This window comes from Podarcis liolepis, assembly GCF_965112155.1.
Source record: "Podarcis liolepis genome assembly, chromosome: 1".
Taxonomy (NCBI): domain Eukaryota; kingdom Metazoa; phylum Chordata; class Lepidosauria; order Squamata; family Lacertidae; genus Podarcis; species Podarcis liolepis.
Window position 1 is genome coordinate 97,417,845 of NC_139554.1, and position 12,345 is coordinate 97,430,189.

General features: G+C 40.6%; 1 protein-coding gene across 4 annotated transcripts in view; it reads left to right on the top strand.

Annotated features, from left to right (window-relative positions):
• Positions 1-12,345, top strand: part of THSD7B (thrombospondin type 1 domain containing 7B) — a 413,810-nt gene that overhangs the window by 221,611 nt on the left and 179,854 nt on the right. The window lies entirely within an intron of this gene.

Sequence of the window (12,345 nt, forward strand, 5' to 3'; positions counted from 1 at the left end):
AGTTGATACAAATATTTGAAATAAAGGAGCGCCGTTAACGACATGGAGTTAATACCACATCAGAAATGCTGCTGAGAAGAAACAAATGAGGTTAATTATCAAGTGGGCTCAGTTACTGTGTAACCTCCCTCCCCAAGTTGTTCAAAGTATCGCTGAACTCTTCCCACAGTCAGGGACCCTGATAAAGCATGCAGAGCATTCTTGGGTTCAAGCTAATGCAACCAGAATGCAGGATCCCTAGGCAGACATTCTCTGTGCAGCATGGAAAAGGTCAGGGACAGAGCAGGAGGAACCACTTAGACATGATTGTAATTAAGTTTGATTTGATTTATATATCCATGGTGCTTTTCATTCAAATGAATCCCAAAGCAGCTTACAAGCGATAAATAGCAATAGCATGATAGAACATGATTAGGCCTCATCATGGGACTGAAACTGTCTTGGCCGTGCTGGTCGATGATCTCCAGCAGGCTAGGGACAAAGGTGAGAGCTGTTTCCTAGTTCTGCTGGATCTCTCAGTGGCCTTCCATACCATCGGCCATGACATCCTTCTGGACCATCTAGAGGGGCTGGGAGCTGGGGGCACTGTTATACAGTGGTTCTGCTCCTTCCTCCTGGGCCGTGTCCAGAAAGTGGTGTTGGGGGATGAGTGTTCAGACCCCTGGGAGCTCTGCTGAAATGTAAACATTTCCCCAAATCTAGGAATGTGTATTCCCCCCATCAGCCTCCATTGGTTACACTAATGGAAGGCAGGACACACAACTGATCTTTTTCTTAACCCTTTGCATCCCCTGAAAATGATCTCCTTGCTCCAGTCCTTGCAAAATCTTTCTGCCCTCTTCAACTGCAGCCCCATGCAGCATGATCCACATTCTTCATTAGTGCCCCCCAACTACATGTAGAAGATTTTCAGTGGGTGTAGGAACTGGAAATGAAGGGAAAATATTGGTTGTACAAGCTGCATTCCACTTACACAACCACTGGACACAGCTCTTTACATGACCCCACTTTTATAGTGGTCTGTACACCTTGTGATAATTAGTTTCTTCAGAGTTGAAGCACTTAGAAAGCCAAGCTCTATCTCATCATAATATTCTGTTGTGGAATAGTCAAACTTTATTAAGGCAGACTGAGTAGTCAACGTTTGCCTGATATCCCTGCCCTCAAACAAGTAGTTTCACTGCTGAGTCTGTGTTTTAATTGACATTACAAATTGTGAAAGATGCTGCCAGTTTCTCTCTTAGTTCTGTCATTGAGGGGAGAAAGATGTTATAGTTCTTTTGCATAATGGATACAAAAAGCTAGGAATGCATGATGGAAGTAAGAAGTTTGTGATTGAAACCATTCTTCCTTTGCACCAAGTGTTGTAGGAAAGGACCTCTTGAATTCAATTTGGCATTTCCTTTGCAGCTGGACATTTGTTTTCTAAGCGTGTCCTGTTTAAATTTGGAAAGATTTCTCGGGACATGTTCAGCTCAACTGACTCATTAAAAACAGCAGCATGGCTAACTATTATGTAAGTCTGGGATACTCCTTGAAAAGTTTTTTTTTTCTTCCTTTTTTAAAAAAGTAAATTTACTAGAATTGATAGACCTTTCTTCAGATTTTACTTATCTTAGATGTTGACATGCTTAAAAATCAGCAATTACTTCTGCCCATTCCTGGCAGTCCACACACAGCTTGCTCCTGCTGAGACCAGTAGGGCAGATGAAGACTGTAGAATTTATCATCCTAATTGTGCAACAGTAATGTTGGCTCTACTAGTCCTCTGACTAATCTCAGTACACAGTGGATGTAAGAGAGTGAGAACGTAATCTTTCCCTCTCTTTCAGAGCAATGTAAAGATAATTAGCACAGGCAGCTGTAAATCTTCCAGGTAGACACAGCCCTTGGCTGATATCTTTCCTACTGGTGTGGAGCACGCCACAGTATTCTGCAGTGAGTCCTTGTTCAATTCTGTTGCGTCACATGTCAAGTATCAAATGCCTATGAGCACATACTACAGACTATGTCAAGAATCTTAGAGTTGAAAGGGACCCCAAGGGCCATCTAGTCCAACCCCCTGCAATGCAGAAATTCCAATAAAGGAGTTCCAAGAAAGTAAAGATATGCCCAATAAATTAGCTGGACTGTGCACAAGTATCTTATCCCATGCTGAATGTAATGCTTCTTGAGCAACAGTGTTAAAAAAGTGACAGATATGGGTGCTCTGCTTGCCTCTCTCTCCCTCTCTCTCCCTCTGTGCTTACGTACATTACGGCTAGCCAGAGCAGCTAGGCATATGGCTAACTAGGAGGGTGTCCTGATCCCAGCTAAAATGAGTCCATGTCCCCGTTCTGAGATTCTGAAAACATTCCAAAAGGAGGCCTCTAGGAATTACAAAGTAGGACTTGCTAGTATCAGGAAGTGGCAACTCTTTTCAAAGGAGCTGGAGGGTTTCCTTATACATTAGAACAGAGGTGGGGGAACCTGCAGTCCTCCAGATGTGCAGGACTGCAACTCCCATCATTCCTGCCAAGGCCATGCTATCTGGGTGTGGTGTGAGTTGGAGTCCAACAATATATGGATGGTTGCAGGTTAGCCATTTGTGAATTGCAGAGAATAAGGGCTGGTAAATGCATACATGTTTATCACTTGATTGCTAAACATTTCGTAATTGACAGCCAAATGTATGAAGAATTGAAAAATGTGTGTGACCTGACCTCAGTAGCTATGGAAGCTCTCTTGGTGGTAATTAATCTTTGATTATCAATTTGCACATGTGCATGAGCATTTGAAATACGAATGATACATGTATTTGCTGGTCCTTTAAAATAAAGGGCTGGCTCTTTTTATTCTGCCACCCATGGGAGAAATGGGTACCTGCCCTCTTTCTAGACTGTTGCTTGCAGGTATTTTGAAGGGAAGTATCGTTGAGTTATACAGTGTGTGTCTGTATCTTTCTGCCCTGCATCTCACTCACAAGAATGCTCATGGTGGCTAACAATAGCATAAAAAGTACTAGTTCAAAATTATCAAATAAAATCACTCAACAAATCTCCTTTAGTAATACATACTGAGCTACATTAAAAAGCTACTCTCTTAAGTGGATAATGTTGGTAAAGCCACAAAAGCTTTCACTAATATTTGCCTGAGTGCCAGATGTGTCTGCTTAGCTAACCTGCGCTTCATTTGTGTCTTATGGTTTCTCTGTCAGAAATAATAGCAGAGCATTATTTAACTTTCTGATTCCAGAATTCATTGTCAACTGTGTGGTTTAATTTGCAGTGGTTTTGCATTTTCTTGCATTCTTCTAAAGCACTCTGGCTTTGCCAGGTCAAATAAAACTTTGAATCCTATTATAGCTGCATTAAGTGGTTATACATTTTAGTACACAAGCCGTAGTGAGGGATTGTTTCAGAGATATATATTGAGGTTTTAATTTTGCTTTGAAGACTGATGTACCTTTCCTTAAAGACATTGTGTAAGTTTTGCTAGTGGATTGTCTTTGGAAGAATGATCTGCTCTACTCATGAAACAGAACTGAAGCAATTGATTGAGAGAGAATGAATGATGTGCCATCCTCCTACAGATATCCAGTGAATTGGACCTGATTAACCTAATTTAGGAGAATACTCAGCAGAGAAGAGAAATTTACACATTAGCTATATTATTTAAGTAAGATTGATCTAATTGTATTTGGCTAGATAGGCCTTTAATAGGATTCTCCTGTTGTTGTTGTTTTATCATTGAAACTATATATGTTACCACAGGGATAAAATGAAAAGTACCCATGGTTGTAAAAGCTTTGCATATTAAGTTAGATTTATAGCCAATTCTTTCTCAAATGCTCACTGCTGGATTAGTAATAATTTCACATGAAACAGAACCAATGTGGCATATAAGTTGTTGTAGCAGCAAATGAAACAAGCCATTTCTGTGGGGTATTTTGGTGACATGAGACTGAACTAACTTTTGAGCCTTTCTTGTTCTGTGGGTGTGTTGAACTGCTGATTTAGAGGCAAGCTAGGAAACATGCTGGTGGTCTGAGAGCTCAGTTGTGCATCACCTCCCATATCCTTCTCTGGCAGGAATGCTTTAATTTTTGAGGGACCTTCTTGATGCTTGGTGAGACTGCTTCTTGCAATATGCTCCAGCTGTACAGCAAAGACAGTGGCTGGCTTGGTGGGGAGCTTCCCTTCAGTGAAACATCTTAAAAGGCATATACTGTGCTGGCATGGTGAGCCAATGTGGAAGGGGAAAGACCAACGGAAGATAAACTTTTTTGTGGGTCACCAAAAGGGCAAGGGTGTTAATCCCCCTAAGACCTTGTTGAAGGTTCGCAGCCTAGATGAATGTATGCTGCTTGGTGAGATAGCATAGACAGAAAGTTATTGGCTTCCATGTGGGGTAAGAACTAAGGGTAATGGTGGGCATAAGCCATCTCTGGGTAAAAGCCAGGGTAGAATCCCATCCCAAATGAGAGATGGGATGATGTTCTTGGATATTTAAAGACTGAGTCTTGGATCCAAACCTTTGGGATGCAGGTGCATTGCCTTGAACATGGTGATGTTTCTTATGCTGTTCTACTTTTGATTTTATATTATTCTCTCTTGTTTATTTATCATTATTATCATTCCACCATTCACAGATCTCAGGGTGGTTCACAGCATAAAAATTCAAGATGAAAGCACAAAATACATAGTAACTCCCCACTCTCTTTAGTTTAGTTTAATCTATTAAATTAATTAAATTAGGTAAATTTATTTGTATTGTTTTATATAATATAAAACAGATTAATTTTTCTATTTGCATATTGATGTGATTATTTCTAATTGTTTCTAGGTTTTTTTAAAAAAAGGTTTTAATCTTAAACTTAACTATGGTTTGTTTGAAACAAAAAATCCAAACCATGGATTATGAAGCTCCCTTGTTTCAACAAACTATATTTAACAATAACCATAGTCTCCGGTTCAAAGGTAATGTTCAACAGTGGTTAATTCAAATCAGAAGTCAAAGCTTCAGATCCTCATTCTGGTTGCACCAGAGGAGGGGAGGGAGGAAGCAGCACATCAGCGCATGGTTCTGGTAGGTTCCCATAACAATAAAACCATAGTTAAGTATGTCATCAAAGCACAGATATTTTCCTCTCTTGAAAGTACTAGGTTATGCTTTGCAAAGACTAAATAGCATCATAGATAAATTGGTAATGCTACAAATCACACCACTGTTTATCTTAATTTTGTTTTGCCGTATTTCTTAAGATTAGAAAAAAATTATACTATACAGCAGGCATGAAATATTCCAATCAATTCATTACACACTTACATATTGTTTGGGGGGAAATAATAATTTATCCATCCCACTGTTTCCTTAGAGTGAATCAGATAATGACAGTGTCCATAAGCTGATTATATGTGATGATTTTTTTATTAAAAAAATGAGAGCCTTATCTATCAATGCCCCTTGTAGTCAGCATTTTGCTTTGTTGCAATTCCCTCACAGTCATTTGCTAATTTGCTTTTTTGATATTGTGCTACCTAGCAAGAAATAAAATTAAGAACAAAGAAGATTACTTGGGGATAATAAACAGCTTCAATAAAAATCTAAATGACTAATCAGACAAAATAAGTCCTGTGGCATAAATTAGAAGAAAATTGCAAGACTGAGAAAAGTGGTTGAGAATGCTAAAATAGTTTTCACTAATGTATGTCTCTTTCTGAAGACTTCCAGGGCCCCTTTGCTCATGAAACTCTCAGGCCAACAACAGTAGGCTCTGAAGACATTCTGAAACCAATCAGTCTAGGCCAGCCTTTCCCGACATGGCACCCTCCTTATGATTTGAATAAAAGCTTCCATCATCCCTTACTACTGACCATGCTAGCTGTGGCTAACTGAAGTCTTCAAAACATTTGGAGAAATGTCAGGATAGGGAACAGGTGGTCAATACATTTGAGAGCAGCCGTGAGTCTCTTTCTCTGAGAATCCTTATAGTCTACTGTAGAACCCATTCTGCATTCCACAGTTCATTTTAGGATTAGGATGAAATGGAATGGAACAATTTCTAGCTCTACTAAAACTTTCAGAGCAGAACTGCTTGGGGTGCTTGAGAGAGGGGGGCGGGGAGAACATCTGCTTTGTTATAATAATGAGACTCCTACTACAATAGCTGAGCTATTAACCACTTGAATGTATGAGCCATTTTGCAGTTTTGTGACTTGTGGGATCCAAAAATAGTTTCCCGTATCTGGTGCCTTAGTGCCAGACCATGGTCCCCATTCCAATTCTGCTTCTCAGCTCTAAACAGCAGGCTGTGCTGTCAGTTCTGCTCTGTCCTTGTCATGGCATCATTACTATGTAGGTTTATTGAGGGCAAGAAAGGAGACGCCTCGCTGTAGCCTCTTTGTTTGACGTTCTTTCAGATTCATACAAGCCATAGAAGCCAATGCAAATGAGTGCCTTAGCTAGTAATAAAGGATGGTAAGAGTATGACTCTTTGCCAAGTACAAGTTCAAGCTTATGAATGTCTTCCCATTGCAGTAATAGCTTACATAAAAGAAGCAGAATGCCTAAATTTTGCTGTGATTATATTTAAGGTCAACAAAGAGAGCCTCTGCTGTGATACTCACTGGTATGTATTAAGAGGAATGAACATTTATGAAAACCAGTTTCTTGCTGTGTGAAAAATGAACCATTATTATCCTTTTAACAGAGAGTCACTTTGATCTGATTAAAATACTGGCATTATGAGAAGAAAAGAAATAGTTTAAAGGCAGAGTTGGGAGTTTTCAGAAAGGCTTATGGATTCAGAAAGCATACTCAGCCAAAAACAAACAAAAAATGTTGCAGTTTAATCCTTTTTTTAGGCTTCATGCTAGCTTTTTGTTTTTGTTTTATTTTATTTAAGAGATTACAGCACATTGATCAACTGCTGAAGTTACTTCCTAGTTTTCTGTCCCATTTAGAACAGGTTAAAAATGATGGGCAAGATTCACTAATGAGTCCTGTCAGTGGAAGCTGTGCAAGGACTTCTGTTTGTACAATGCTTCCTCTCCCTGAACTCACTGAGAATGGAAGAGGAAAGAATTGCAGAAACTGAGTCACTGCATGAAAATGAAAAACACATATGACATACTTTAAGTCCATAGAGGAACATCTGTGTTTGCTGTGCTGCTGCAGGAAATGGATTATTATCTGGTAGGCACCTGAATCTGGCCCTTGAGAGAGTCTATAATAAATCTGGAGTAGGATAGACCGTTTCTAACATTACTCTACTGGGGTAGAATTCAGTGAAACATTTTTGTCTCTATGTATACATTATTATTACTATTAGAAATATTTTACAGTTGCTTTTGACAGTAAAGGATTCCTGAGTGGCTTGCCAAAAATGAAAACACAACATATGAAAACAATTTAAAACCAGGAAAAGAGTAAAGCAGTGGGGATCCCAAATACATAAAGTGCTCATCCAGAGCAAGTTCAATCCAGCCCACTAAAAGATGAGCGTCACCATAGGAAGCAACATTAACTAACCAGTGGCCTGGGCAAAAAAGAAAAGTCTTAGCTTGGCACCTAAAATCCCCACAAAGAGCATTCGACAGACAGGGAGCTTCCACCTGAAAGGTCCGTTCTCCTGTGGCCACCCCCTCCGTACCTCCCAGCCAGTTGAGAGCTCTGTTATCAGGTGCAAGAGGGCACTCAGGGGTGATTGCATCAGTGGCCCTGGTCATCCATGTATTCCACAGATCAACCAGGGTTTTAGCAGGGGGGGCCCGGCCATATATCAGCCAGAAAATCTCCCTGAACCATCTCAAAACCAATTGGATTCATCCCTGTCTGAGGGCAGAACATTCTCTAATAGTTCCCGCCACCCCTGTGGAAGAGGGAACGCCACTGAAAGCCTAAAACTAAACATTGGAGAACTCAGACATTTTTGGCTATGTGGTTCTTTTCTTTACCTTTTGAAGCTAGTTTTTAAAGACGTTTGGATTCAGTTAGAGACTGCTTGGCTGATCTGTAAGCTTTTGTCACTTCTGTGAAATAGGGACGGCCATAGTGCACTTAGAACACAAGGGGCCATGTCCATTCCTTGGCATATCATAGAAGGACTGGGGAAAACTACTGTCCAAAATCCTGGAGAGTCACTATCATTCAGTGTAGTAGGATATACAGAGCTGGATGGACACCACTAGGCTAGATGGTACAAGGCAGCACCCTAGCTTCTTATGTGAGAGACAGTCTTTTTTTTCCCTAATTCAAAAAAACAAGCACCTAAACCTGAAATTTTTATGTAACTATTAGGCAGCTACAAGCCGTGAGACAACAAGAATCCATTTAGAATGCCCATGTCTTAACCTGACTATGGATTGTTTTCTTTCTTTCTTTCTTTCTTTCTTTCTTTCTTTCTTTCTTTCTTTCTTTCTTTCTTTCTTTCTTTCTTTCTTTCTTTCTCTCTCTCTCTCTCTCTCTCTCTCTCTCTCTCTCTCTATCTATCTCCCCCCTCCCCCATTCTGTGAGGTGATTTTTGCAGCCAATAAATCTCATAAACTGCTTTAGTCAGAGGTTAAGACTTTTTGCTGTCTGAAAGAAAAGAATTTCAGGATTCTGTTAGCCTTATGTTCTGCAGAGACCAGTCACTCAGCATCCTGTTGCAATTCTAACACAAAGTGAAGGAAAGCACAGCCAACAAGGTGATATCCTGTTAAGGTCTGATGCTGTGATCTGCCAGTAGTAGAAAGAGAGGCTTTATATCACAGGGTGGCTGGGGACCCTTAGCAGTCAGATACTAATTGTGATGTATTTAGCTGTTTAACTGTATGACTTTGTTTTCTTTTGTACCTTTATTCTTTGGGGACTATAGTTCTCACACAGATAGACAGGTGTGTTCTCTGTGTTGCAGATTGTCATTGACACCAGCTGGGTTCTTGTAATCAGAAGTGTACATAAGTCATACATTTTGCTGTTAGAGGTGAAAAATCCATATTTTGACATTTTTTTAAAGATGGAGCAAAATTATTATTATTACTATTATTATTATTCTTTACATACACACATACACAAACACACATATATCACAGGACAGTTTACAGTATAAAAACACAAAAGACATAACACGACAGCAAAACAATTCCCTTAAAATGTGCTTTTAAAAAAATATCAAATTCCTTTCACTAATAGATTGTTGATATATTATATGTGGTAACCTTTCTACAGGTGCTGAAACACAAAAGGTCCATTTAGTCCTTTGCATTTATTGGAACCAGTGGCTTCCTAGCTTAGATCGAAATGAGCTCATGAATTTTTTAACAACAGTAGGAATATATTAAATATATGGCTCACAACTGAATGATGGTTTATAATTGACATTCTTAATATCACCATGACATAAAATTAATCCCTCGCCTTCTGAGTCTATTGTCATCAGCAGTATGAAGGCTTTATTCCTAGGTCAAATGGTTGTTGCTGCTAGGACTTGAAGCTGCTGATCAGATTTAGAGGATCCAGCTTTTCTAAGACATATACTGTCAGTTCTTTCAGTCTTTTTAATTATTAGCATCATCATCTTTTTCTTACTGGTGTACGCATATTACTGCCTTGAACACATGAAGGATCTTGCTAGTCTCTCTCACCCCTCCCTTTCAGCAGCATATCAATCTCTTTAACATGCATGCGACTAAAAGTGATGGAATGGGACAAACGTATTTCTATAGACCGCATCTTTGTTCCACCTTTCCTTTGAGGAGCTTGGAGTCACATTAAGGGTTCTTTCTTCCTGTCCGTTTTACCATCCTCCTGTGAGGAAAGGGACAGAAGGAGGGGCCAAGTCACCCAGTAAGCCTCCTGGCTGAGTGGGTGACACTGGAAGATAAGATAGGGATCTCTTAGAAATAAGTAATTTACAGTGAGGGGAAAATGTATTTGATCCCCTGCTTAATTTGCCTGTTTGCCCTCTGACGAAGAAATGACCAGTCCATAATTTTAATGGTAGGTTTATTGTAGCTGTGAGAGACAGAATAACAGGAAAATCCCCAGAAACCCAGAAAACAAAAGTCAGAGATTGATGTGCATTATAATGAGTGAAATAAGTATTTGACCCCCTATCAACCAGCCAGATGTCAGGCTACCTAGTATCTTCACTGTTTGTAACGAGCTGAGATTAGAAGCACCTGCTGTAAGGGAGAGGTCTTACCTGTAATCCCAGCTCATTACAGTACCTGTACAAAAGACACCTGTCAACAGAAGCAATCAATCCAGCAGATTCCAAAGTAGCTACCATGATCAAGACCAAAGAGCTGTCCAAGGATGTCAGGGACAAGATTGTAGACCTGCACAAGGCTGGACTGGGCTACAAGCAGCTTGGAAGAAGATGACAACAATTGGTGCAATAATTATGGAAGAAACAAAATAACTGTGAACCTTCCTTGGTCTGGGGCTCCATGCAAGATCTCATCTCATGGAGTTGCAATGATCAGGAGAACGGTGATGAAGCAGCCCAGAACTACACGGAGGGAACTTGTCAATGATCTCAGGGCAACTGGGACCACAGTCACCATGAAAACAGTTGGTAACACACTACGTTGTGAAGGACTGAGATCTTGCAGAGCCCGCAAGGTCCTCTTGGTCAACACAGTACATGTACAGGCCCATCTGCAGTTTGCCAATGCACAGCTGAATGACCCAGAGGAGAACTGGATGAAAGTGTTGTGGTCAGATGAGACCAAAATCGAGCTCTTTGGCATCAACTGTTTGGCATCACCATGTTTGGAGAAGGAATGCTGCCTACAACCCCAAGAATACCATCCCCACCGTCAAACATGGAGGGGGGGCATATTATGCTTTGGGGGTGTTTTTCTGCTAAGGGAACAGGACACCTTCACCACATCGATGGATGGGACCATGTATCATCAAATCTTGGGTAAGCACCTCCATCCCTCAGCCAGGGCATTGAAAATGGGTCGAGGATGGGTATGACCCAAAACACACGGCCAAGGCAACAAAGGAATGGCTCAAGAAGAAGCACATTAAGGTCCTGGAGTGGCCTAGCCAGTCTCCAGACCTTAATCCCATTGAAAATCTGTGGACGGAGCTGAAGGTTCGAGTAGCTACACATCAGCCTCGAAATCTTACTGACTTGGAGAGAATCTGCAAAGAGGAGTGGGACAAAATATCTCCTGAGATGTGTGCAAACCTGGTGGCAAGAAACGTCTGACCTCTGTAATTGCCAACAAGGGTTTTGCCCTAAGTCATATTTTGCAAAGGGATCAAATACTTATTTCACTCATTATAATGCACATCAATCTCTGACTTTTGTCTTCTGGGTTTCTGGTGTAGTGGTTAAGAGCGGTAGTCTCGTAATCTGGTGAACTGGGTTCACGCCTCCGCTCCTCCACATGCAGCTGCTGGGTGACCTTGGGCTAGTCACACTCCTCTGAAGTCTCTCAGCCCTACTCACCTCACAGAGTGTTTGTTGTGGGGGAGGAAGGGAAAGGAGATTGTTAGCCGCTTTGAGACTCCTTAGGGTAGTGATAAAGCAGGATATCAAATCCAAACCCTCCTCCTCATCCTCCTTCCTTTTGTTATTCTGTCTCTCACAGCTACAGTAAACCTACCATTAAAATTATGGTCTGGTCATTTCTTTGTCAGAGGGCAAACGGGCAAATTTAGCAGGGGTTCAAATACTTTCCCCCTCACTGTAAATGTAAAGTCAGGTGCGTAATCTTGGGCTTGATGTGTTCAAGCACATCAGTCCAACACAAATATGAATAGCTCCTATAAAAGACTTCAACCCAGTCCTTTTCACAGCAGGATATATGATTTCTGTTATATTTGCAGTGATAGTCATGCCACAGCTGCCACTGGGGATGTGTGGTATAGACATTGACTCATAAGGTCAATGAACAAAGTGAGGAGAACCTCAAATATTTATTGTTTATCATGCCTGATGCATTCAATGCATAACGTAACTCTTCTTCATAGGGAAATATTTTTTTTTGTCTTCTGCGTGATACTCTTGTTTTCCTTGAAAGGTTGTAGGCAGTCACTCCTAGGCATCATCATGAAGTCTATTCATACAGAGTGATGTGCTTGTCTTCCTGCATGATGCAGTTACATGACATACACCCTGATTGGCTAGCTGAGGTCATAGAGCCTATCCACCAACAAAATGCTGTTTGTTTGTTTTAATTGAAAACAGGATCTACTGAAACTGCACTGCAAATGTTAGCCTCCAAATATTCAGCGTAGTCCTAATATGAAGGTACTCACTTGCAAAGCCAAACACTTTAGAACTTTGTTTCAGTACAGCAAAAAAACCTTTCTTTTCCTCCTCACCCTTACTTTTTTCCTTGAACATGTTTTGAAATGATG